The sequence below is a fragment of the Phalacrocorax aristotelis genome, chromosome 25, assembly GCF_949628215.1.
Source record: "Phalacrocorax aristotelis chromosome 25, bGulAri2.1, whole genome shotgun sequence".
In the NCBI taxonomy this organism is placed as follows: Eukaryota; Metazoa; Chordata; class Aves; order Suliformes; family Phalacrocoracidae; genus Phalacrocorax; species Phalacrocorax aristotelis.
This window is the reverse complement of record NC_134300.1, coordinates 546127-569223: the sequence shown is the minus strand read 5'-3', so window position 1 is coordinate 569223 and position 23097 is coordinate 546127. Positions and strand designations below refer to the sequence as shown.

The window sequence follows — 23097 nt, the reverse complement described above, 5'->3', positions numbered from 1 at the left end:
ATTAGTCTTGTCCCTCCTCCGCCTGGGCAGAGCAAGCTGGGGTTGCAGTGGCTGAGGAGGCCTCTTTAGGGGGATCTTGCTCCCCCAGACTGTCCCCTGCCCTGTGGCCTCTGAGTTTCAATTCCTGCAGGTTGCGGAGGGAGGAAGTGCACAGCCTGCCTGGGGCTGGAGAGCGCAGCCTGGTTATGGGCAGACCTTGCTTGGGCAGGGCTTTGATTAACAGCTTCTTCCTGCCAGGACCAGTTCTGCTGTGGGAGCCTTGACTGGAAAATCCCCTGCCTGAGGGGCAAAGCTCTTCCCTACCCCAAAAACTGAGGGTGGCTCCAGCCCTATGGGCCATCAAGCCACACTGCAGATGGGGCAAGGCAGGGGAGAGGCAACAGCTTCCTGCAGTGCTGGCGAGGACCTCGCTACCAAAAACAAGCTGGTGGCTCAGCCCTGCTATAGCAGATATTGCAAAATGCTTTTTTTTGGTGTGGGTTTTTCTGTGGTGTAGGTTTTTTTTTTTTTAAAAATGCTGTGTCTTTGCAGGCTATTTTGGGCCTGTTTGGTCCCCCCGAGGTGCAGTGGGGCCCTCATGCAAAGCTGGGCCTTTGCCATGGAAATATGCAAAGGTGCTGGTGGGTGGGGGGTGTCGGGGCTGCTAGGGCTTCCTGGAAGCCGCAGCGCTCTGATAATGCCTGGCTTGGTGCCGATAAACTGGGGCTTCCTCTTCCGCTCCAGCGAGGGCTTTTCGCAGAAGCCGGCTTTGACTTCTCCGAACCTTTTGTGTAAATAAGAGGGTGTGGGGGGGAATTAAAGCGGCCGCTGTGTCTGATGGTGTGTGGGGCGGGGGTTGCAGATTAGGGGCATTTTTAGCACCTAGCCTGGATGATTTGGGGTCCCCCTTTGCCTGGGACTCCTGGGAAAGAGGGAGATGGGCATTTCTCACTCATTTGCTGTGCTTTTGGATGCTGCCTGGTGCTGGGAGTGGAAGCGTTGGATAAGTAGCACCCTCCCCCTCCTGCTCTCTGCTGCACCACATGGGGCTGAACCAGGATCTGGCCTTGCTGCCTCTGGCAGGGCTGTTGTCTGAAAGCCCACATTGATGTATGCTGCTTGTGGGTGGGGGCCACATGCAAATGCAGAAAATCCCCTGGCTGGGCAAAAAAAAAAATCCCAGTTCCTGCCCATTTCTGGCTTGGTGGCCCCAGTCCTGTGTTAGGGGCCCAGGTAATATGTTATTTCTTGTGACGGGAGCCTGGGCTGCTTTTGCCCCAAATGTGTCCCTTTCCTCTCTGGGGGGGTTCTAGGTGGTTGGGGAAGCTGCTTGGCAGCTGTGCCCCTATCTTGCTGGCACAGTGCTTCCCCCATCTGTGGGGCAGGGCAGTGCTGCCAGCCCCTTCCCAAAGCCAGTGTCTTGCAGGGGTTGGGGGGGTCAGTGTGGAGCTGGGTCTGAGGAGCCCCTGGGAGTTGAGTCAGGGTGACTGGGTGCGGACAGTTCCTTCCCCACTTCAGGGGCAGGTCCTTGAAATGCAGAGGCTTTGGGGGGAGAGGGGCTTTCTGGCACTGCCCTCCCCCCAGAGAAACAGCCCTGGGCTTGTCAGGGTGGCCATGGGTGGGTGCCGGGGACCACCTGCCCTTCCCCCCCACAAGCTCCCTGGAATTGTCCCTGTGGGGGAAGGCTGTGGGGCATGTGGGCGGGTGACTCATTTGGGCTGAGATGACAAATATTTGGTTATTGGTTTCAGCAGGCGGGGGTGGGGTGAGGTGTCACTTCACTGCTGTAATGAGCCTGTCAGGCTTCAGCCCCTTCCCCCCCCCCCCCCCCCCCCCCCCCGGCTCCCAGCGGAAGGGTGTGTCACCAGGCCAGCTGGGTGGTTGTCTTGGGTCCCATGCCATCCCCTGCGGGGAGGGAGAGTGGGCTCCAGTCCCCTCTGTGGGCTGAGCCCAGGGGTTGGGCCCCACTGCCCCCACCTGCTCTGGCCCCTCTCAGGGCTGGGTGTTGGTGTGCACCCTTGGGTTCTGGCCCACCTGGCAAAACTCTGCCCAGCAACACAGGCTGATAATAGCATATGGGAAGTCATGTGGACCTCTTCCAGGAACCCAGGCATCTGGTGTGGCCCATCCCCCTCCCAGGCCCTGGGGTGACACCAGGGTGCTAGCAGAAACACCCCCCCACCCTTCGCCTTCCCCCGGCTCACAAGCCTGGCCCTGGGCAGAAGGCTCCCCTGACAAAGGCCTCCCTCCTCCTCCTCCTTGCCTGGATGCCTCATTCCTCCTGGCGTGGGAGTTATGAGGTGTGCAGGGTGTGCATATTGAGGTATGGGGGTGTAAGTAGTGTGAGCGTGGGATACAGCAGCGTTTGTGTGGCTTGAGGGAGTACAGGGTATGGGGGTTATAAGGCATATAGGATATGTGTATAGGGTGGGGGGGTACAGGTTGTGGGTGGGGCTCTGCAGTTGTAGGGTTTATAACGTGGGGGGGCATAGGGGTGAGTGGGGATATGGGCACTTATACATGTGCATATGCACGGATTGGGGCAGGGTTTGAGTGCGTGTGTGTGGGGCTAGCTTAGCTGCAGGGCGTGGAGTGGTGCTGGCGTGGGCCTTGTGTGGCGCCAGCGTGGGGCTGCTGTGGGGCTGTGGCCGTGGACTTGCCCAGGCAGGCGCCGACAGTGACTCAGGCAGGAATGTGCTGGCAGGACATGGTGTTCCAGCAGCACCCATGCCTGCGGCCAGCACCCAGTCCCCAGCCCCACATCTGGCATGCTGCTAACAGCCCCGTGACCTGTGCCCTGAATAGCCTTGTCCCACTTGGCTCAGCCTCAGTCCCACACCCTGCTAGGGCTGGGGGTGCCCCGTGCACCCCAACACTGATGTGCATGTCCTGTGGGGTGCCCAGGAGTGGTGCAGGGAACAGGCAGGACTCTGGGATGTCCTGGGGCAGTGCCTATGGGGACACTGGGGACAGGCCAGAGAGAAGCATGGCCCCTGACAGGGGCATGTGTGTTGCATAGCCCATGCCCCCATATCCCTATTGGAAGCAGATGGGTTGCCATATTAATTTGCCCCATGGGACTGCTGTCCCTCTGGAGGCATCCTGCAGGCCAGGGGTGACTGCGGGGCCCCGGGGAGCTGTGGGCCAGGGGTGGTGGTGGTGGGTTGTGGGCACGGGTGGCCCAGCAGACGTAGAACTGGGCCTGGACCACCATGCACAGCTGGATTATGTGTCCCTGCAACTATTGTCTGCTGGTGGGGGGAAACTGAGGGGCAGGGTACTGGGGCCACCAGCATCCTGGCACTCCGGACCCCCTCCTGCCCCTTACTGAGCTCCAGGGTGCAGGGGTGGGTGTTGCAGGAATGCTTGGTGCTGGGTTTGAACTGGGGGGCACAGAGGGTGCTGAAGGTCTTCTTGGGGGTCAGGCACTGTGTCTCCCATGCCTAGGTGCCCTCGGCATGCTTGGGAGCACTGTGGGGGCATGGGTACCCCATGGCCAGGCATCCATGGTGAGGGGGAGGGCACCTCACAGGTAGGCATCTGTGGGATGGGGGGACAGGGCACTCCATGGCCAGGTGTAGGGACTCGGGGGCTCCTGTGATGAACCAGTGGGAGAGGTAGAGGGTGGGGGAGGGCTTATGCAGGGCTGTAGGTCTGGGGACCACTCCAGGAGGTTACATTCATCTGCTCTGTTGTCTCTGCCGGTGTTGCCTTGGCATCCACAGCCAGGCACGCCACTGCCATGTGCTGCACCCCTGGCCTGTGCTTGGCCGAGCACTGCAGGGCACCGTGACAGCTGAGCCCCAGTTCCCACCTGCAATCCCCACAGCCACCCTACACGCGCCTGGCACTACCCCCAGCACTCCCCCTGTGTCCACTCTGCACTCCCTCTGCCTTCCCTTGCACCCACCTACACCCAGCACCATACTCCGCTCAGCACCAATTTGCACCCAGACCCAAATCTGGCCCCCAGCCCCAAGCCCCACACCCTGCACCCATCCACATAACCCCCCTGAGCATCCCACACGCAGGTGTCGGCAAAGCCCAGCAAAAGTCCTGAGGCACTCTAGAAGGAAGCAGGGCCCCTGTGGGTATTGGGAAAGCCTGAGAAAAGCCATCAAGACACTCTGGAAGGCAGCAGAGCCCCACATGGGCTTAGGAAAGCCTGGCAAAAGCTGTTGGTGACTCTGGAAGGCACCAGGGCCTCTTGTGGGATTCAGCAAAGCCTGGCTAAAGCCGTCATGCTCTCTGGAATGAAGGAGAGCCCTGTCTGGACATCAGCAAAGTGTGGTAAAAGCCCTGGGGCACTCTGAAGAGAAGCAGGGCCCCTCGTGGGCTCAGACACTGGAGAGGAGTAGGGCCTGATACGGGCCTTGGCAAAGCCAGCAAAAGCCCTGGGGTTCTCTAGAAGGCACCAGGGTCCCTTGTGGGCTTCAGCAAAGCCCCGCTAAATCCATCAGACACTCTTGAAGGCAGCAGAGCCCTGCCCAGGCATTGGCAAAGCCCAGCAAAAGCCCCGAGGCACTCTGGAGAGAAGCAGGGCCCCCTGTGGGTCTTGGCAAACCCAGCAAAAGCTGTCAGAGACTCTGGAAGGCAGATGAGCCCCACGTGGGTGTCCGCAAAGCCCAGCAGGAGCTGTTGGAGACTCTGGAAGGCAGCAGGACCTCTTGTGGGCTTTGGCAAACCTTGGCAGAAGCCATAGGTACCAAATGTCATGATGTCTCTTGAGACCTTCCTTGGGCACCACAGCCCTCTTTGATCTCTGTAGTGCACTTTGGACCCCCCTTGCTCCCTCAGAACCATTCTTAATGCCTTCTTTGCAGCCCAGAACATACGTTTTATCCTCTACGCTATCTAGGATTCCTCTTTCAGTGCCTCTTTGCCATTTTGAGTACCTCCATTCAGCCCCTACCCCCCCGACACATCTGTAATTTGTTGAAATCTTCAGAGTTCCTCATTGTTGTCTCTGAGGCTTCTTTGGTCTCTCTGCCCTGCCTTGAGACTCCTGTGCTCCCTTTGCTGAGCTCTCCTGAGACATATCCAGTGCCCAGAGCCCTGTTGTGGCTTGGGGGGGACTTTCACCCCTTTCTTTCCTCAGAACCCCTCCTGAGTCCATAGCTGTTAACCAGGGTGGTCTTTTTGTCCTTCCACCTGTTTGGCATTCAGCGCCCTGAGGGTATCTGTACTTTGTTAAATTCCATTTTGAGTCCTCATTGTGGCCCTATGACTTCTTAGGTGTCTCTGACCCCCTCAGGACCTCTGTAACCCCTGTGATGATGTCTCCTGTTCTGTCAAAACCTTTTCTGAAGCCATCTTTGTGCTCCAGAGCAGTCTTTTAATTTCTATGGCTTCTAGTACATTTCTGTTGAGTCCCTGGTACCCCAAAGATATCTCTTGTCAGCTCAGATCTCCTTGTTTTATTTTCAGAGAAGGCAAGAGCCTTCTGTTGCCTTTGTAGTCCTCCTACAAGATGCATTTCTTGTATTTCCATGCTTTTGGGGGTGTTTTCTAGCCTTGGGGCCTTGTCTGTTTCTGTTAAGGGAGTTAGACCATGAAGGAGTCTCAGTGACTCAGAGTTACTGGTGACTTACCATAACTAATTCACTTTGCAACCAGAGATATGTTTGAGAAAGGATTCATGTGGGATCTAGTTCTGCTTTGTCATTCAGTCCTAACCAGAACGTAGCTCTGGTAGAAGTTAAAAAATATGTCTGGTCTCACTAGAAATTAATTGTAACCGCATAGCGTTTGGTTTCTTCAACAGGAAACTAAAGCATGTCAGTTCTGCCAGTAATGTTGCTATTGCATTTAATGAACTACTTTCCCACATGGGTTAGTATAATCTTAAGCTATTTTTATCTATTTCAATACAAGTTTGTGTTTGTCCCACTAAAATTAACTACCAACGCGGTCACACAGCAGGTGCGCTAGACAAAGTTGTAGCAGAAGAGCAGGTATCACGATTTCCAGTAATGGTCCATTTCTGCGTGGTGTGTGGCCCAGAGCCGAACACCACCGCTGCTCCTTCAGCCGCCTTGCGGCCCCCTGGTGCCTGCCCACCCCTTTTGCAGGGGTCGGGGGGCATGACCTGCCGGCTGCCCCGCAGGGAGCTCCAGCTGCTCCTGGGCCGCTTTGGGGTGGGTGCTCTGCTGCTTCAGGCAACTGCAGCCCTGGGCTGGCCGAGCAGTTTGGGCCGAGTGTTCTGACGTGCAGCGGCCGAGGTGTCTGCCCGAGGTCAGAGCTTCGGGGTGAGTCAAGGGTGAGCAGGGTCTATAGTGCATATGTTGTGCAGCGCTGGTTCTTGGATCGATGATTGTATACAGGGTGTTCAGGAGCTGCAAGGTGGTTTAATATTCTGCATTCTTGTTTTTTTAACTTTAGGTGCATTGCAGTTTTTTGGCATTTCTGAGTTTACTGTAGAGGAACCTTAGTTTTTTTTTTTCATTGGTTGTGTTGGGTACCGTTAAAGTTGTTAACATCATCTTTTTCTATATGACTGATGGTGAGATCATCTAGCAGGGGTTAGGGTGAGCATCCTGTATGCATCTGTATATGGAGTTCTAGCATTTCTCAAGAAAGCAGCAGGCATATTAGCCATAGTGTTTTTCACAGCATGGGACAGCTCGTCACCTTTCCTGATTGCCCATACAGTACCATGTTGTCCCTAGAGCGTTTGCAGCCTGCAGCAGGCCCCTTCCTGGCTGTGTCTGAAATTCACTTACTATGTGGCCCTATAGCAGAGCCTAAAGCCTGTGGGATGTTGGAGGATAGGAGGTACCTGGCGGAGGCAGGGCAGGGCTTGGAAGAGCAGCTCCTGAGGAGCAGCCGGTCATAAATCATAAAATCACAGAATCATTAAGGTTGGAAAAGACCTCTAGGATCATCAAGTCCAACCACCAACCCAACACCCCCAGGCCTCCTAAACCATGCCCTGAAGTGCCACATCTACACGTTTTTTAAATACCCCCAGGGACGGTGACTCCCCCACCTCTCTGGGCAGCCTGTGCCAGGGCCTGACCGCTCTTTCACTAAAGACGTTTTCCCTCACACCCAACCTAAACCTCCCCTGACGCAGCCTGAGGCCGTTTCCTCTCGTCCCGTCACTGGTGACTTGGGAGCAGAGACCAACCCCCCCCTCACTCCAGCCCCTCTCAGGGGGTTGCAGAGAGCGAGAAGGGCTCCCCTCAGCCCCCTCTTCTCCAGGCTAAACCCCCCCAGCCCCCTCAGCCGCCCCCCAGCACACTTGTGCTCCAGACCCTGCCCCAGCCCCGCTGCCCTTCTCTGGACACGCTCCAGCCCCTCAAGGCCCTTCTTGTCCCGAGGGGCCCAAACCTGAGCCCAGCATTCGAGGTGGGGCCTCACTGGGGCCGAGCACAGGGGCCCCATCCCTGCCCGGCTCCTGCTGGCCACACCAGTGCTGACACAAGCCCGGGGGCTGGTGGCCTCCTTGGCCACCCGGGCACTGCTGGCTCATGCCCAGCCGGCTGTCAGCCAGCACCCCCAGGGCCTTCTCCGCCGGGCACTTCCCAGCCCCTCTGCCCCAGGCCTGGGGCGTTGCCTGGGTTCAGGGACACAAATACAGGGCAGGAACTGTTGGGAAGGGGTGGGGTTCCTTCCCCAGCATTTCAGAAGAAGAGAAGGCATTTCTAAAGTTTTGGGACTGAGGGATGGTTGGGAAGGGGAGGCAGCAGTTTCATCAGTTATCCTCAGGTTAGTTTTGCAGTTGGATACAGCTGTCAGTGAGGTCTGCTCTGTTTCAGTCGCTCTGCAGTCAATACGAGGTACGACGAAGTTACGAGAAATGCAGTGTCAGCTGCCCAGGCCTCCACGCTACCGTGCACGGGCTGACTGCCAGATGGGCCCTGGCAACAATACAGCAGACGTCGATGATGGGCTCTTTGGAGTTAAGTGGTAATGGAGGGCATAAGGTGGTTTTAAGGCTATTTTAGTAGGGACATATCATGGCTTAGGTGTGAACACAGGAAACTCTGTCGGCCCGATGGCTCAGAGACACTAAGGGCCAGAGAGGTAGGAGGACTCGCCATACAAAGCAGGCCACAGAGGGAATAGTACCCATTCCTCATTCGGTATGTAAGATGTACATTAAAATATACTGTCCAGACCTCTGCAATCTCTGCTCACTTGTGCCTTTTAGTCACCATGTTTCCTGACTTAATTTTCATGTCCATCCCTTCACCGTCCATGCAGATGTCATGGTCACTGCTACTTAGAGGCCTTGACAAGGCCCTTATGTCCATTGCAGATTTCTGGCACAGTCTTCCCTGGAATCCCTTGGAGAAGAGTATATACATGACCCCTGCTCCTAATGGTCTCTGTCCAGGGGTCTTGTCTTTATCGCAGTCCCTGGACATGCAAGACTTCTCTAATATCCCAGTTTTGCTTTTTTTCCTTAACTGTCCAATGAGGCTTGCTTATTATCAGTCATGGCAGTTATGCTCTCTTGTCCTTGTTTATCTATTGTGTTTTTAGCACCAGTTTCTGTAGCTGTAAGGTATCTATTTGAGATCTCTGAGTCACCACATCACACCACGTGGTTCTTCCCATCGGCAGACTACCTCTGTTAATTGCATAAGGGGCTTCGTGGGTAATTGGGCTTGGGTGTCTTGAGATGCATTCATGGCAGCCCTTTCGTCCTGGGGGCTTCATCTGCTGGGCGGTCTTGGTTGCCACTTTCAGAGCTCTTGCACCAGAAGGTAACAGTTGTACCTCAGGCTGAAAGCAGAATAAGAATCCAAAACACAGAAGCAAAATCAATGTCCCAAGAATCAAATTCAGAAAAGGATGGAGAAAATGGTAATAAAACTTCCCCTCAACACAGTACCTGAACACATACAGGATCTTTTCCTTCCTTTCAAGGTTATGAATTCCTCATAGGAAGTCAGCCTATGTCAAAAATTAGAATAAGCTTTTGGTTTTTTTTTTTTTGATGGCACTGTGTGTCCTCCTGCAAAGCTCTTGGAGGTGTGGAGGAGTTTTCTGCAGCACACCTTGGTTCCTGGAAAGTTAATAAATTCAAGGTCTTGGCTTCTTTAGTGAAGATGAGCTTCAAGTTCAGGGTTACTTTGGTGCTTTTGGTTGTGTTTCAGGTCTGTCTGTCCCAAAGCCAATGGAACATGCTCAAATGATAAATCAGATGCAGGCAAAGACCATGGGGCAGACTTGGTCTGTGCTTCACTTACATGTTTCAGGGCAGCGCTGCTGAAATGTGGTTTCGACAAGAAGCTGCATGGTGCACAGGGTCCCATAACTAGTCCTGTGCCTGTCGCAACCCATCCAACCTGATCCATGACAGGGGCAAGTAGCAGAAACAAGCCCCCTTTTTTCCCATTGGTGCTTGATCTCCAGTGTAGGGAAAGTTTTTCTGGGAAGGCAGGGAGAAAGCTCCAAAGAAACCACAAACATGATGCCAGAAGAGCTGGAGACTCCTGCTGCTTGACGGCTAGGCAGGTGCTGGCTTGTGGATGGACTCCAAGATGCTGGGGAAGGCAGGAAACAACATGTAGCAAAAGTCTTATGAGTGAAGAATCTGCCAAAACCCCTTTTCTCTGGGTGGAAAAAAAACAGCAAATGCCAACAGCCACACAGGAGGAGCAGAATGTCCCAAGGGAGTGGAGGAGCGATCTCAGAGGGGTTATATGAAGCAGAGGCTTTATAGGGATGTGGGTTCCAGGGACAGAGTGAGCCCTGAATCCTCTATGAAGTGAGGAACAAGAAACAAAAATGCATTCAGGCACTGTCATTACAGCAACACAGAGGCTTCTGGTTAGCAGGGCTTGTTTCTTTGTGTTGTCATCATCATCACCACAACAATAAGGAAGGCCATTTAATGAAAGCCTGGGATGGCAGGGAACAGAGCTCTGCTCCTTCTGGGTGAGTGTGACAAAGGGAGGTGGTAGGGAGCATAGTGGGGTCTGGTGCCTGCTGTCCTCCCAGGGGATGGACAGCCTGTGTCCCCAAAGAGCCCAGTGAGCTTTAGGAGCTGGAGGACAGAGGCTCCAAGCATTGCTGGGCACTCACCCCTTTTACCTCTCTGAGGCATGTCTGGATGGGGCTTTGCTCTGCCCAGGGAAGTGGAGAAGTTTGTTTATCCTTCCAGGCTGAGAAGATTTGGATGGAGCAGTGGTTGTCCCTGTCACAACATAGACTCAGGGCTTAATCCTTGGGATGGTCCCATTTTTGGGGGAGGAAGGAAATTGGGGTCCAGCGAGCCTGGTGGGTATGAATGTGGTGAGGATTAGGATGCCATGGGAATGGGGAGTTGCTGGTGGGTGTCTCAGGGACCTGGCAGGCCTTGCCAAACCTGCCTCCCTGGATGGCTTATGTCCAAGGCCAGCATTACTCCTCTCTATGCTAGGGACACTGCAGGAGACTTGGAAGGTGCATCCCAGAGGTGCTCATCCCTTCTTCCTTTTCTCCTTTCAGCTCAAGCCCTTGTCCTTGCTGATGAGTCTCTGCTTGCAGATTTATGATGACAGCCCCTGGGGTGCTGGGCAGTTCCTGCTGAACAAGGCAACAGGCCTTGGTGGCCCCTTAAGCAGCAGCAGGGCATGGTGTGACTCTGCTGTGCCTCCATGTGTCTCCTGGCTCAAAAGATGCCAGGCAGCACTGGGCACTGGGCACTAGTCCTGCCATCCCTCTGAAAGATTAAACAGTCCCCCCAAATCCCACTAGTGCCATAGAAACCCCTGTGAGCTTTGGGGTTCTGCCCTCTCCCCCCATCCCAGCCTATGTGCTCAGAGTTGAGGGCTCCCACCACGCATGCTGTTGCACTGATGTTGCACACTGTCCTGCCTTTCCCTCCTGCCTGGACCTTTGCAGCTGCAGAGACAGCCCTGCTGTCCCTGAACCCACTCTGGAGCATGATACTTCCAGGAGAAAGCATGACCCTTAGGCGCTGAGGCTCCCACTTGTTGTGGCAGCACCCCATGGCTTGGTACAATGGCAAGCTCTTGGCACCCACAGACATGGACAGGATCAGAAATGCCAGACAGAAACAAAGGGGCAGAACGAGTGCCAGAGCCCTGACGCCGCACACAGCAACCATGACACCCTGACTGTCTCCTGTGGTGCGTGACATGACTTAGGGATGAGCTGTGCTATCCCCCTGCCCTAGGACCCCTGGGCTTCGCTGTGGACCTATATGTCCTGCCCTGGGACAAATGCAGCTCTTGTGGGGTTAACAGAGGCAATGCTGTTGGGCTTGGGGCACTGCAAGCTGGGCTAGGGGGCTTTTTGCCTCCCCTCCTCTGCAAAATGCACCCCTTTTTCCAGGGCCCCTTTCAGCTGCTGCTCTTGGGGTCTCTTTCAGGCTGGCTGATCCTCTGAGTCCTGTCGTACACAGTGTTCAAAGGGGAACTGCTGCCCATGCAGTGCTGGGGATGGGATGGGGCGGTGCATCTTCGTTGCGATGTTACAGAGGTGGAGCTGGCATCACCGTGCAACACGCCTTGGCAGAACAGCATTCCACCTGCTAACCTGAGAGCCACCACAGTGGCAGGTATCACTGCTCTTTTCATTCCTAACTAAAAGGCATTTTATACATTTCCACTGAAGGGAAGAAATTCCTGTGTCTTTGGCCCCTCTGTCTTCCCAGGGTCTCATCTGGTGAGAGCTGTAGGACAGAGAGGGTGAGGGGGTCTGTATGATGTCTGAGCTGGGTCTGTGCTACCGATGCCAATGCAGGAAACCCAGCACCTGCCCCCCACCAGAAAAAACGTCTGCCTGGTCACAACCCTCAGCCTGGCTCTAGGACCTTCCCTGCACCTATCTCAGGGTCTTGGCCCTACACAGCCTTGGTGGGGGGGGATGATTGTCCCTTCCCTCCTGCATCTTGAGAGGTGATGCAGCCCCAGAAGGTCCATTGAGCAAGATGTGCCCAGTCTCCCCCTCCACCCCATTTCCCCCTCACCGTGTCTGTCTCTCCCCCTCGTGTCTGTCTCTCCCCCTCTGTCTCTCTCCCCCCGGTTCCCCCCCCATGTCCATCTCCCCATCCTGTCTCCCTCTGTGTGTCTCTCTGTCCCCCTCTCTACCGAAACATACCTCACGTGAGTCTTTTCCCCATGTGAGTCTTCCCCACAAAAGTGTTTTTCCCACGTGACACCCCGCCCCCCGCCCTTCTATCTTGTGCCTCCACTGCCCCCTCCCTCCGTTCTCCCATCCACCCCCCCATGCCACGCTGGCGTGCACAGAAAGTTGGGAGGGGACACAGATGGGGCAGCTGACCCCAACTGACCACAGGGATACCATATGATGTCATGCTCAATAATAAAATGGGGGGGGGGAGGTTGGCGCAGGGGGGCACTGCTCAGGGACTGGCAGGGCATCGATGGGTAGGTGGTGGGCAATCGTTTGCATTGGTGTCACTTGCCTTTCTTGGGTTTTAATTTTCTCTCATTCTCTGCCCCCCCCTTACAATTTGTTGTTTCTTTTTAATTATTAAACTGTTTTTATCTCAACCCATGAATTTTCTCACTTTTGCCCTTCTGATTCTCTCCCCAGCCCACCAGGGGGTGGGCACGGACAGTGAGCGAGCAGCTGTGGTGCTAAGCTGCCAGCTGGGATTAAACCATGACACCGGGTTAGTTGCAAGCCCTGCCTGGCTAATGCTGTAGGCTCTCCATGTTATTCCTACCATCTTGACAGGCCATCCTTGTTCTTAATTGCTGCTTTATGGTGTCTTTTGCTCCATAAGCAGCAGTACTCATGCTGTGCAAGCATACCTGTCCGCCAACCTCTGGGAAGGAACTCCACCAAAGACAGAGAGTGAAACAGCCGTGGCACAATCTACAGCGATTCTGCCTCTCCAGGCACCCAGCAGGCCCTTTTTCTTGCCTCTTACTATGTCCAGTTAGGCTGGGAAGTATGGTTGCAAAAACTGCTACACCCTGTGACTCCTTCTCAGGTTGTTAGCTTGGCCCTGTGTATAGGCTGCAGAGGTCATTGGCTGTTGCCTGGAGAAGAGAAGGCTGAGGGGGGGATTTAATAAATACCTATAAATATCTGAAGGGTGGGTGTCAGGAGGATGGGCCGGACTCTTTTCAGTGGTGCCCAACGCCAGGCCAAGGGGCAACGGGCATAAGCTGGAACATGGGAAGTTCCACCTGAACATGAGGACAAACCCCTTCCCTGTGCGGGTGCCAGAGCAGGGGCACAGGCTGCCCAGAGAGGCTGTGGGGTCCCTTCCCTGGAGACATTCACCCCCCGCCTGGACGCGGTCCTGTGCCCCTGCTCTGGGGGTGCCTGCTCACGCAGGGGGTGGGAACGGGATGAGCTCCAGAGGGCTCTTCCAGCCCCTACCATGCTGTGATTCTGGGATTCTGTGACTCCGCATGGGATACAGGCAGCCTGGAGAGCTTTACACCGAGTCATTCCTTTCCCCTCTGGGCAGCAGTGGTTCTGCTGCTGCTACAGGCAGCCGTGTTCTCAAGGACAAGGAGCTGGTATGACAAGAGGCTGCTGCACACCCCAGTCAAAGATGCTGTTGTTTGGGGACCTGGTGCAGGGAAAGCTGAGGTACGGTCTGCACTGCCAATGGCTCGTCACAGGGGATCCGTGCTCTGGTTTTAGCAGAAAAAGGTGTTGGCCACAGGCAGCCACATATCACCGTGCACAGCTATTTGGCAGGTGTCTTGCTTGTTCAAGCAGAGGTGTATTTCTTGCCTTACAGTCTTGATGCCAAAACAATTGGGCTGAAGTTACAAAGGCCTTTTGCCATCAAAGCAAGATGACAGCTAGATTTCTACCAGCACCTGTATTTCAGCTGTGTTGCCGGCTTACAGACCAAGAGGTATTTAGAGGGGTCTGAATTAAAGAAACAGTTTTGTGTTTGTTTTAAGGAAACAAATGATGCAGCCAAAGGACCTGAGCTGCTCACCCACCACAGTGGCAGAACCGCCCATCCAGCCTACCAATATTGTGTGTTGCAGGTGGCAAAATGCAAACGCTCGCAGGCAGGAGTGGCAGGGAGTGCAGCGCTACGCTCCTGTGCCGAGCTAAGATCGAACCTCCAGGTCTCCGCGTTCATCTGCTGAGGACCTCCAACATACCAACATGCCTCTTTGCTTTCCCCGTTTCGTGCCTAATTACTTTGCACACTGGAGGGCAGAGCGGTAAGTAACGTCGTGCAGCGTCTCTTATCTGAGCGCCAAGCCCTGCCCAGGGCGCCGTGTGCGTACGCAGGATTAGGAGAGCAGGTTATTGATAGCGCAGAGGTGAGGGAAGGTGCAAGCAACAAAGCCCAAGGACCACCAGCGTACCCCTCGTTTGCAGATCAGCCCCTTGCATCTGGTCTGCTCTGACAAACTGGTTCCTGCTAAACAGAGCTGCCCCTCTCACACAGCCTCTTTCAGTCTCCTCCAGCCTCTTCAGTCTCTTCCGCTTTCAGTCTCCTCTCGCTTGTCTCCAGGCTGCCATCTGTGTTGCCTTGTTTTTTTTTAAATCTGCCCCCAGCGTCTGTTGACTTGCTGCCGTCACTGCCACAACCCTGATGCCACATGCACACGGCAATCCCCGAGGGGGCGGGGGACACGACCAGATGACACGGGCCAACAAAACAACCGTGTTCTACACGTTGCCTGTGCTCTGTCTCCTCCCTCGGGAATGGGCTGCGTGGACAGGAACAACCACCAGAGTTTCAAAGCACTTGCAAGCGAAGGACTGAAGTGATCGAGCCACTTGGACCCTTTTTGGTGCGGAGGCGACGGCTGCTCCTGCCGGGGCTGGAGTGGGAAAAGCGCAGAGGAACATAACCTCTGTGCCGCCAGGCGGCAGCTGCCCGCTCCGGACGGTACCAGCGGGGCGGCCGTACCGGTGCTGCGCCTTCTGCTGACGTCAGGAAAGAACAGTCAAGATAACGCCGCCACCGAGCGACCAAAATCAGCTCGGGCCCGGCAGCTCGGGCACGCGCGCGCGTGGTGGCGTCACCGTGACCCGCGCCGCCGCCTGCACGTCACCACATCGCGGTGCTGCGGTGGCTGCGAGCCGCTCCCGCCGCGCTCGCTCCCGCCGCGCTCGCTCCCGCCTCCCGGCGCGGAACCGGGCTGCTGCGCCGCGGCCGCGGGGAGGGTGCGGTCCCCGCGCGCGCTGCCCGCCCACTGCCGCCGCCCGGTGGCCGAGGCGCGGTACTGCAGCGCCGGCGCCGCAGGGGTGCGCAGCCGCGCCGCCGCCTTCGCTCCTTCGCGGGGCCGGTGTGCGCGGCAGTGTGCGGCCCCGCAGGAGGGCCTGGAGCACCAGCGGGGCGAGCGAGCCCCATGGCGGGTGCAGACGTGTCTCCGGCCTGCTGGCTGCCCGGGGGTGGCGGGATAGAACCAAAGGCTCATTAAGGTTGGAAAAGACCTCTGGGATCATCAAGTCCAACTGTCAGCTCAACACCACCATGTCTCCTAAACCATGCCCTGAAGTGCCACGTCTACAGATCTTTTAAATACCCCCAGAGACGGTGACTCCCCCACCTCTCGCGGCAGCCTCTGCCAGGGCCTGACCGCTCTTTCATTGAAGGCATTTTCCCTCACATCCAACCTAAACCTCCCCTGACGCAGCCTGAGGCCGTTCCCTCTTGTCCTGTCACTGGTGACTTGGGAGCAGAGACCAACCCCCCCCTCACTCCAGCCCCTCTCAGGCAGCTGCAGAGAGCGAGAAGGGCTCCCCTCAGCCCCCTCTTCTCCAGGCTAAACCCCCCCAGCTCCCTCAGCCGCCCCCCAGCACACTTGTGCTCCAGACCCTGCCCCAGCCCTGCTGCCCTTCTCTGGACACGCTCCAGCCCCTCAAGGCCCTTCTTGTCCCGAGGGGCCCAAACCTGAGCCCAGCATTCGAGGTGGGGCCTCACTGGGGCCGAGCACAGGGGCCCCATCCCTGCCCGGCTCCTGCTGGCCACACCAGTGCTGACACAAGCCCGGGGGCTGGTGGCCTCCTTGGCCACCTGGGCACTGCTGGCTCATGCCCAGCCGGCTGTCAGCCAGCACCCCCAGGGCCTTCTCCGCCGGGCACTTCCCAGCCCCTCTGCCCCAGGCCTGGGGTGATGCCTGGGGTTGGTGTGACCCAAGGGCAGGACCTGGCACTGCCCACTCTGCTGGAGGCAAGCCAGGTCAAGGTAGCCCCAGAGAGTTACCCAAGAGCTGAGAGAAGGGAAGATAGGAAGAAAGTGGACAGCCCCCTGCAGGGTGTAGATGCTGGGTGTCTCCGTAATTCACCAGAGCTCCCCCTGAGCCTCCCCTGGCCCTACTTGCCCCATGTACCTGGCCCCAGCTCCAGCACCTCCCCTGAAGCCTGTTGCGTAGTCCCAGGCTGTCCCCAGGCTGTGTTGTGAAAGCCACAAGCTGGCTCTCAAACATGCTGGATTATTCCTGAATGTGGGTGCTGTTAGCAGCAGTGCAGCAGGGAAGGAGCGGTGTGTCCAGAAGCCCCTGCGGAAGGAGAGGCTTTGGTCAGGGTCGATCAATGTTAATAACAGTCACTGCTTCCTCTTTCCCTCTCCCAGAGGCTGTGCTGAGGATGCAGTTGTCCGTGCCTCCCCTGGGGATGCTGTTGACTGCAGCCACCTCAAGCTTGCGTGGGTTGTCCCTGCCTGGCCTCACTCTCCTCAAGGTGTGGGGGTGAAAAGGGGCAGGTTGAGCATGTCCTGGCTGTGGACAGGAGCGGCCGTGGCTGAAGCTGGAGAGGCCAGAGAAAGGTAGAGGAGAAGAAAGTGAAGGCCATCTGGCTGGCAGCTCCCTTGCACTGCAGGCAAGAGAAAGCCTGTGTCTCTGGGTGAGGAAGGATCCCTCTTTGTAGTCCACAGCAGACCAGACCGTCAACGTGCACCACAGGGTCTGTACACATAACCCAAAGCGTGGTATGTCCGGGAAGTGCACGAGTGAGTGTGGCTGCGTGTCTAGGAGGCCTCATCTCATAAAAGCTGTAAGACAGCCATGCATTCTCTTAGGTGGAGGACGGCCAAGTGACTGGAGTTACAGAAGAGGGAGGAAAGAAGGAGAAAGAAGCATCAGAACTGGCAAATTCCCCAACAGTACTGAGAGCAAGAGCTGCTTTGAGTCCTGGGCCCTCAGGCCCTGTCACCCCTCTTGTGCATCCCAGGCCATCCCTGCCCTTCTCCTGGCCCCATCTCTTTCCCATGCTGCTGTGACTACTTGTTTTGCTTCCATGAACCTCTCCTATTTTCTCTATTCTTCTATCCTCCTCCCTCTTCCTCTCTCCCTTTACCTCTCTTGTTCTACCACTCCCTTTTTCTCTCTGTGCTTTTGTTCTGCTTCCTCTCCCTCCTTTTTTTATCCTCCATCTCTGTCCTGCACCCATCGCTGTTGTTTCCTTTTTGATCTCTTTGTCCTTTCCTTTCCTTTCCTTTCCTTTCCTTTCCTTTCCTTTCCTTTCCTTTCCTTTCCTTTCCTTTCCTTTCCTTTCCTTTCCTTTCCTTTCCTTTCCTTTCCTTTCCTTTCCTTTCCTTTCCTTTCCTTTCCTTTCCTTTCCTTTCCTTTCCTCCCCTCCCCTCCCCTTCCCCTTCCCCTCCCCTCCCCTTCCCCTTCCCCTCCCCTCCCCTTCCCTTCCCCTTCCCCTCCCCTTCCCCTTCCCCTTCCCCTCCCCTTCCCCCTTCCCCTTCCCCTTCCCTTTTCTCCATCTCTCTGCCTTGGTCCTGTCACTCTCCTCCTCTCAATGTCTCTAATGTTTCTTTCTCCATCTTAGTCAGCAGGACCCCCTGGGAAACGGTCCTCAGGGGCAAGGGGCAGCAGAGAGCTGGCAGATCTTTAAGGACCGTTCCATAGAGCACAAGAGCTCTCAGTTCCCAGGTGTAAGAAATCAGGAAATCAAGGCAAGAGACCAGCACGGCTGAGTCGAGACCTACTGGTCAAACTAAAGGACAAGAGGGAACTGCACAGGCAGAGGAAGCAGGGCCAGGTACCCTGGGAAGAGGATAGGGACGCTGCCCGGTTGTGTAGGGATGGGGTCAGGAGGGCCAAGGCACAGCTGGAGCTGGATTTGGTGAGGGATGCAAAGAATAATGAGAAAAGCTTCTACAGGTACATCAACCAGAAAAAGAAAGGCCTAGTATCAACAGATGAGGAGAAGGCTGAGGTACTCAACAACTTTTTTGCCTCACTCTTCACTGCTACCTTCTCTCCTCACCCCTCCCAGGTTGATGGGCCACAGGATGGAGTCCAAGGGGATAAAGTCCCTCCCACTGTAGGGGAAGATCAGGTTCATGACTGCCTGAGGAACCTGAATATACACACGTCTATGGGACCTGATGAGATGCATCCGAGAGTCCTGATGGAATTGGCTGATGTAGTCACTAAGCCACTCTCCATGATATTTGCGAAGTCATGGCAGTCAGGGGAAGTCCCTGGGGACGGGAAGAAGGGAAACATTGTGCCTATCTTTACAAAGGGTAGAAAGGAGGACCCAGGGAAGTCCCGACCTGTCAGCCTCACCTCTGTGCTGGGGAAGATCATGGAGCAGACCCTCCTAGAAGCTATGCTAAGGCACATGGAGGACAGGGAGGTGATCCAAGGCAGCCAGCAGGGCTTCACCAAGGGCAAGTCCTGCCTGACCAAACCAGTGGCCGTCTGTGATGGAGTGGCTGCATCAGTGGACAAGGGAAGAGCTACAGATGTCGTCTGTCTGGGCTTCTGTAAGGCCTTTGACACAGTCTCCCACAGCATCCTTCTCTTTAAACTGGAGAGATGTGGATTTGATGGGTGGACTGTTAGGTGGATAAGGAATTGGATGGATGGTCACACCCAGAGGGTCATGGTCAATGGCTCGATATCCAGATGGAGACCAGTGACAAGTGGTGCCCTCAGGGGTCTGTACTGGGACTGGGACTGGTAGTGTTTAATATCTTCATCAGTGACACAGACAGTGGGATCGAGAGCATCCTCAGCAAGTTTGCAGATGACACCAAGCTGAGCGGTGCAGGTGACACACCTGAAGAACGGGAGGTCATCCAGAGAGACCTGGACAAGCAGGAGAGGTGGGCCTGTGAGAACCTCATGAGGTTCAACAAGGCCAAGTGCAAGGTCCTGCACCTGGGTCAGGGCAACCCCTGATACCAACACAGGCTGGGGGATGGAGGGATTGAGAGCAGCCCTGCAGAGAAGGGCTTGGGGGTGCTGGTGGACGAAAAGCTGGACATGAGCAAACAATGTGTGCTTGCAGCCCAGAAGGCCAGCCGTCCCCTGGGCTGCATCCCCAGCACCATGGGCAGCACGGCGAGGGAGGGGGTTCTGCCCCTCTGCTCCCCTTTGGTGAGGCACCGCCTGCAGTGCTGTGTCCAGCTCTGGGGTCCTCAGCACAGGAAGGACACGGACCTGTTGGAGCGGGGCCAGAGGGGGCACAAAAATGATCTGAGGCCAGGCTGGGAGAGCTGGGATTGTTCAGCTTGGAGAAGAGGAGGCTGCGGGGAGACCTTATTGCGGCCTCCCAGTGCTTAAAGGGGGACTATAGGAAAGATGGGAGTAACCTTTTTAGCAAGGCCTGTTGTGACAGGACAAGGGGTGATGGTTTTAAACTAAAGGAGGGGAGATTTAGGCTGGATATAAGGAAAATATTTTTTACTGTGAGGGTGGTGAAACACTGGCACAGGTTGCCCAGAGAGGTGGGGGGGCCCCATCCATAGACACATTCAAGGTCAGGCTGGACAGGGCTCTGAGCGACCTGATTGAGTTGCAGATGTCCCTGCTCACTGCAGGGGGTTGCACTAGATGGCCTCTAAAGCTCCCTTCCAACCCAAACCATTCTATGATTGTATGATCTCTGTCCCACTCCCTGTCCCATTTCTCTTATTTTCTCTGTCCTCCATCCTCCCCCTAACCTTTTGTCTGTATGTCTCCATACTGCTGCCCATCCCATCATTTCTTGCTATAGCCCCCTGCCCAGCTTGTTGTCCCATTACTCCCCTCTGTCCTGCTCCCTGGCCTTTTTTCTCATCCTGCAGCCCTACGCTGTTTTTTCTTTCTCCCTCTCTTTGTCCTGATCTCTCTTTCTGTTGGTTTTTTCCTTCACTCCCTCTGGCTTGTTCCTTATCTCTTTCTTTTCCTCCCTTTCTTATTCCTCTTATTCAGTTTCTCTCTTGATCTGCCTGTTCTGCTCCCCACTCATAATTTTCTTTCTTTTTCCTGCTGTCCTGCTCTGTGACTCTGTTTTTCTTCTGCCATATCCTTGCAGGGCTTCTCATCCCTTTTTTATTGATTTATCCATCTCACTGTCCTTTTTTCCCCTGCACCTTTCTTTCTCTGCTCCTCAGTCCTTCTCCCTCATTTTATTTTTTCCTTTCTAGTCCTCTGACCTGCTCCCCACCACTGTATTTTTGTTTTCTGTATCTGCTCCAGTAACAACAGCCGAGTTGTCTCAGGGGAAGGGTGAGTGTAGAGGCACTGAGCCCCAGAGCAGACTCACTCCGGGATTTATAAGCATTAACAAATAAACACTTGCTGTTTCCTTTGGGCTCATGGCTGTATCTGTAGTCCTTTGTGCTTTGCGAGTGGCTGCCAGAGTCCAGGGGAGCAGGTTACACAGTGGGTGCCAGGGGCCATGGCTGCCGCTGTGGGCTGGGGCGGGAGGAGCCCTCGGGGTGGGGGGGGGGCACATGGTGATGGCCCCTCTGTGTAAAATGGCTGCAGCCCCAGGGGATGGTGCTGCTGGGGCATGCCTGCCTGAGCTGCAAGGATGTTTCCAACCCACTGGTGCAACAGGCCGATGATCAGTTGGAGACAGGTCGCAGGGATTTTCTCAGAGCTGGTGGAGGGGAAGCAGTAATAGAGGCAGGAGATAGCTGCTCCCACACCTCTGGGTACCTGGAGACCTTCCCACCTCCTGGAAAAGGCACTGGGTGCCTCCCCAGCTCAACAAAACTCCTCCATCCCCGCTCACCCCATGCAGCTGCCCCCAGTTCCAGCCCCTCCCCTGAAGCCGGCCCTGCAGCTGCAGACTGTCCCCAAACCCTGTCCTCACAGGGTCAAGCCAGCCCTGGAATATGCTTTAGTCTCCATAAATGCAGGTGCCATTAGTGTCAGTTTGGGGAAAGAGCGGCATCTCCAGCAGCTCCTGTAGAAGGAGAGGTTCCTGCCCGAGGAGAGCTATAGCGATCACTGTGGACACCGGTTGCTTCTTTCCCTTTCCCAGAGGCAGCACTGAGGACTCGGTTGGTTGTTTGTCTCTGGGGATGTTGTTGACTGCATCTGGCTCAGGTCTGTGTGAGTTGCCTCTGACCTTATTCTCCTAGTGGCATGGTGAAAAGGGACAGCTGGACACTAACTGCCTCTGGACAGATGCTGCAGCTGAAACTGGAGAGGCCAGAAAAAGGTAAAGCTGAAGAATAAAAAAAAGAGGGTCCAGCCAGCAGCTGTCTCCAGCCGCACACAGGGAACAGCCTGCCTCTCCACGTGAGGAAGGATCCCTCTCAGGCTAGTCCTTAGCAGATCCGGTCACCAATGTGCACTGCGGAGTCTGTATGCATAACCGAAAGTGCCATATGGCCACATAGTGTGTTCATGTGTGAGGCTGTGTGTCTGGGAAGCCTCAGGCGGTAAGAGCTGTAAGACACCCATCTATTCTGTTAGGTGGGTGACAGTCAAGTGACAGGAGCTACAGAGGAGTGGTGAGGTGCGGAGAGAGACAGACAAAGATGAACCTGAACAGTCAAATTCTCCAGCAGCTCCAAGAGCGGGAGCTGCAGTGAGTCCTGGACCCTGGGGTCTGTGTCCTCCCTCTTCTGCATCCTGGTCCCTCCCTGCCCCCCAGGCCCTGTTTCTCACTGCTGTAATTTTTCTTGCTTCCTTGTACCTCTGTCTTTCATTCTCCAAGTCCCCCTCTTTCTCCATCGCTCTACCTGTTTTCTTCTCTCTGCACTTCTGTTCTGTTCCCAATCCCTCTTTTTTTTTCTTCCCCTGTCTCTGTCCTGTAGCCCATCATGATTTTTATCTTTCTCCATCTGTCTGTTTTCCTATCCCAATTTTTTAAATTTCATCCTGTCTCCCCTTCAGCCCTTCACAATTTCCACCCCACCACCTCCTTATGCATGGCTCCATGTCCCTATTTTTTAATTCCCCACTCTCTCCGCTGTATTCTAGACATACTTTTTCTTTCTTAGATTCTCTTGTTCCACCTCCCTATCCCTATTTTTTAATTTCTTTCCTCGCTGTCCCATAACCCATTTTTGCCTTTATCATTCTCTCTCCGTCAGGCTCCCTGTCCCTATTATTTAATTCCTCTGTCTCTCCCCTTCAGCTCATTGAGGTTTTTTTTGGTATTTCTCAGTTTATCTCTGTCTACCTCACTGTCCCCTTTTTAAAATCATCCCTCTCTGCCCTGTGGCCCAGCTCTCTCAGTCTGGTTCCCTGTTGCTTCCTCCTCTCTGGCCTGTAGCCCATGACTGTTTTTTCCACCTGTGCCCCTCTCTCTGGCTCCTTTCCCGTTTTCAAACTTCCTCTACCCTGTCACTGATCGCTCTTGTATTTGGTTTATGTGGCAAGGTTTTGTTAGCTGGGGCAGGGGTGGGTTCTGTGAGAAGACAGCAGGAGTTGCCTCCACCTTGGGCACAGCCAGTTCCAGCTCCAACACGGATCTGCTGCTGGTCAAAGCTGAGCCCCTCAGCGACGCTGGTAGCACCTCTGTGGTGGACATTTAAGAGGCGGTAAAAAAAATGCTGTGCAGAAGCATGATAGAGAAAATGTGAGTGTGAAACAGCCCTGCAGACACCAGGGTCAGTGAAGAAGGAGGGGGAGGGCAAGGAGGTGCTCTAGGCACCAGAGCAGAGATTCCCCTGCAGCCTGTGGTGAAGACCATGGTGACGCAGGTGTGGAATGATTACTGGGGGTGAGATTACTGAGGTTGAAATGATGGAGGCTACAGTTATATCCACATTTCATAAAAGTTAACTTCCGGAGCGGAATGCGGTTGGCGTACTGGAAATTGGTTCAGTGATTGTCCCCTAAGCAACACCACCTGCACTCTTAGATGTTGGCAACACTGGGGGAGCTCGGTGTCCTAATCTCAGGGAGATAACTGGAGGAGGGAGCGAAGCAAAGGCTTTATGGCCAAACTTGTCCATAAATCACTGCAGATCTGGGGGCTGGATGGAACCATGCCCAGATATCATGCCCTGTGGGT

General features: G+C 55.2%; 1 long non-coding RNA gene across 2 annotated transcripts; it reads left to right on the top strand.

Annotated features, from left to right (window-relative positions):
* The first annotated feature begins 2468 nt into the window (after window positions 1-2468).
* On the top strand, window positions 2469-20438 carry LOC142048298 (uncharacterized). Of its 2 annotated transcripts, XR_012657446.1 has the most exons (3): window positions 2469-11497; window positions 13667-13786; window positions 13926-20438. It is a non-coding gene; the product is annotated as an uncharacterized LOC142048298 (long non-coding RNA). The 2 variants fall into 2 exon arrangements; XR_012657445.1 differs by having other exon boundaries at window positions 13667-20438.
* Window positions 20439-23097: the final 2659 nt, after the last annotated feature.